Genomic DNA, 4097 nt, shown 5'->3' on the forward strand with positions numbered 1-4097 from the left:
CGAAATTTAACTCATATTAACCTAATTTTCTCTTAAATCCGAATTTAATAATGAAAAATTCAATTTTCGAGCATAACAAGTCCAAAAATTATGAAAATTTCCAGATCATCTAAAAATAATATATGTAACAACATATCCAAAAACCAAGTGAAAATTCGAAGTATAGCTAATTTTAGACCAAAAATGACATTTTTACTCATAAAATCACATTTAAATGCCATTATAGTAAATTATGAACAATAAAAATCCGAAAAATTAACCAAAATATCCTAAAACACTTTAGGACCAGAAATATTAACATGCATGTAATTATTTCGTGATATATCATAATAACACAAATTTTACAAGTTTTATTTTGTTATTCATATAACTCGGAAAAACTTTTAACCAATTTGCATGCAAACAACCGTGGCTCTTGATACCGATTGAAGGAAATGTAGATCTATATACATACTAACATACTCTTATATGTCAATTTAATTTGTCATAAAATTAATTAGTGATCTTATGCATGCAAGCAATAATATAAAAGAAGAGAAATAATGTCCTTACATTCAATATTTCGGCTATATTGGGCACAAGAGAGATCACCTTTCTCTTCTTGTTCTTGAGCTATTCCAATGGATGAACAAGATCTAAGAATAAGATCTCTCCCCAAGCTTTATACCCAAGGCTTTCTCTTAATCTAATTAATATTATAGGATCTAGTATAATATTAATCTTGTAGAAAATTGAACCAAAAAAATTTTCTAACACTTGAATATTTTTCGGTTTGATGAGAGAAGAAGAGGGGTTTTTGTTCTCTCTAGAAATCTTATTTTTTGGATGAGCAAGTGAATGAATAAACACTACTAACTTCTTAGTGAATATTAGGCAAAATGATAAGAAAAATCTCCAACATTTTTCTTCCCAAAACCGGTGGGAGTGGAGGAAATAAAAGAGCCAATGCATGCCCTAGTTGTTCTTCACAATGAACCATAGGCATGCAAGGCTAGTTTAGTAGGTAATTATGTTGTTTACCACTAATAAGAACAACTTAATATTTGTCTAATATTCCTCCAATTTTCGGCACAAAGGATAATATGGATCCATATTATTTTTGTCAAATGTCAATATGTCACATGTCATATGTGACATAAATTTGTTATGTAATTTTTAACATGTTAAAAATCAACGTATTAATAAAAATACGTCACATACAAAAATCGACTTGGTAATTTCATAATTACTTGTGCCAAAATATTTTACCAATTTTATAAATCGTATTTATAATCATTCATTCAAATTTAATTGTTTCTGTAAACAATAATTTCATCCGAGTAATGATACAATTCAATTACTCAGACCGTATCTCATTTAATCACATTTCAATTTGATACGTAAATTTTACTTCCAAAATCGTCCGTCAATTTTCAAGTAATTTAATCAACTCGTAACATTATACGATTAATTAAATGATCAATTAAGAGTATTGCCCTATAGGTATGACCTAGGGGGTCAACTGATCACCACCGTCACACGACGAAAGTGTCAAACTCTAGTCACCAATCATTACCGATATATGTTGACCAGTTGACAGTAACAATATTACTTCCCAATTGTATTCTTTAAAATGAGATTTAATAATGATATTTAAATCATGTAATCGCACTATTGTTGAGGACACATTTCCCAACAGATAGTGATGATATGATGGAAGATTAGCAAACTATGGAGGCTCCTACCCTCTTGAGGTTTGTCTACTTCTCTCTTTGTTGTATCTTATTAATCTTGATCATTGTTGGAGTAGTCCTAGCACCATAGAGGACTAACACCTCGGCCCCATTGAGGTGTTCTCATTTTATTGTTCCCACTTTTAAAAATCCAAAATGACAAAATTAGTTTCATGCATTGCATAGTGTATGCATGAACTACACCCAACCTTAGGACATTATTAATAATGTCTAACTCGGTTTGGGGAAGTACATACATACACAACGGGAGGTAATCTAAATTATCCTCTCCGTCATAAACAAAAACCATGCATCATGTAGTGTAGATTAGTGTAGCTTGCATTTAGTGTAGAAATCATGCATCATATTTGCATAATTTCCCATCATTTTGGCCATTGTGGACAATGCCCATATTAGTGTGGGGATGGGGAATTCTAACCTAACTTTTATTCAAAAATCCAAAAAAAATTGAAAAATTTTGAAAAACCAAAAACAAGTCCTTTTCCTTTGTAGTGTAGTCATGTATATATTATTGTATATATTGTGTTTGTTCTATCCTTGTTCACATTGATCGACTACGCCACATCCGAGACATGAGGATATTGAAGACCGCATGGTATGATCTTTCCAATCTCCTTTTTCCTCTTTATGTTAATGACTATGTGGCTTTATTTTGATTGATGCGGTATAACAATGTGAACTTAGGACTTGCATTTAGTTTATTTGTCATATTAGTTGGTAGAATCACTTGCATTAGGATGTATATAATAGTTGCATCATGGCATTTAGTTACATTTAGATAAAATATTTTGAAAATTGCCTAATTGAGAACTTTGACAAGAGCAACTAAGCCATTAAAAATACTTTTTCAACTTAAGACTTCGCCTACTAGAATGATTGTAAAACACCCTAGATTGACTAGTGTCTTTCGACCCATGACCCAAAGCCTAGTCAAGGGTTTGCATGTGAGTCACCTATCCAACCCCGTGATGCAATGTGGACTCGGTTAACTTGTCTAGGTGACCTTGATTGACCTTGTGGTACGGCAACCCAAAAAATACTTTCTATCAATAAGTTTGAAGTGCTCATTTCAAAGATTTTGTATGTGGAAACGTTTTATTGTCAAGCAAACCTCAAATGTTATGAAATGTTGAAATATTGAGAATTTTAGTTGCTTTGATGGAGGCGTACCACTTCGATGTGCTTTGGAGAGGGATCCATTGAATTGGGCCCCCACACGGTTGTGAATTCAACTGCCCAGAGACAGAGTGACTATCACCCCGAAAAGCTATTGTTTATAGGTTAACCGGTTGCCTAATAAGCGATTGGCGAAAGCAAAGGACATTAGCACGGAAGGGACAAACCCCATCTCTAATTTTTGAAATGTGAAAGTTGAATGAGGTCAAATTTTGAATGCTAGTCATATCCACCCTTGTTTATAACGATTTGAGCATTTCATTCCCAAAAAGCTTTTTTGTCAAGCCACTTTGTCGAGCTTGGGACGATCCATGACCTTTACTTTTGTAGAGAACTCGAGACTTATCATGTCATATGCTACAAGCATCACGGGGATCATCATTCCATACCATCCGATCGCTCTTGACGAAAGTATTTGGAAATTGAGGACGAAAGTAGTCTAGTTTAACACCATTTGGAGGTGATTTAGTGCCATCCTCTTAGCCTTAGTAATTTGTTGAACTAGTATTTGTGACGGAATATTTTCTCTTAAATTTGTTCTCTTTTAGTTGCCTCCGCCACTTGATGAGGAAGTGGCTATTCGTTTTATAGATGCATCCATTATTTGATTTTGTGTGCATAATGTTTGGAATGTATCGCCATTTTGGCAAGACCCACCTTGCCTTGCAAGAAGGCATCCTACCTCATGGTTGTCTTGTTGTGACTTGAAGGGGCGGAGTGAGACCCGCTAATTGTCTCATGTCGGCTACGTTATTAGGTTAGTTTAAATAATGGTCCTAGTCTTTGTCACCTCTTTACTCGGGACGAGCAAAGGTTCGGTTTGGGGATATTTGTTGTGACCATAATTAGCGCACATTTAGTCCCCAAATTAGCCTTGTTCCCATGCTTTTTAGTTCATATTTGGGTCATTTATTGTCTTTAGTTCTTTGTTTTGCATATTCTTTGAGGTTTTGTGTCCTTGGTAGGAAAGGAGTGCAAACCTTGCATTTTCATGGCAAAATGAGACTAAATTGATTGAATCCAATGACCAAGCATCAAGGAGAGACAAGATTAGAAGGCCTTTGTACATATTATAGTAGTTGGGCAATGATGAGGAAAGATCCTTGCATCCCCAAAGAAATCCCCAAGGATTTTATGAAGAAAAGGGAAGAAAAGAAGAAGAAACAAGGCTGAGCAGCAATCCGTGCG

The sequence above is a fragment of the Silene latifolia genome, chromosome 2 (genome assembly GCF_048544455.1).
Source record: "Silene latifolia isolate original U9 population chromosome 2, ASM4854445v1, whole genome shotgun sequence".
In the NCBI taxonomy this organism is placed as follows: domain Eukaryota; kingdom Viridiplantae; phylum Streptophyta; class Magnoliopsida; order Caryophyllales; family Caryophyllaceae; genus Silene; species Silene latifolia.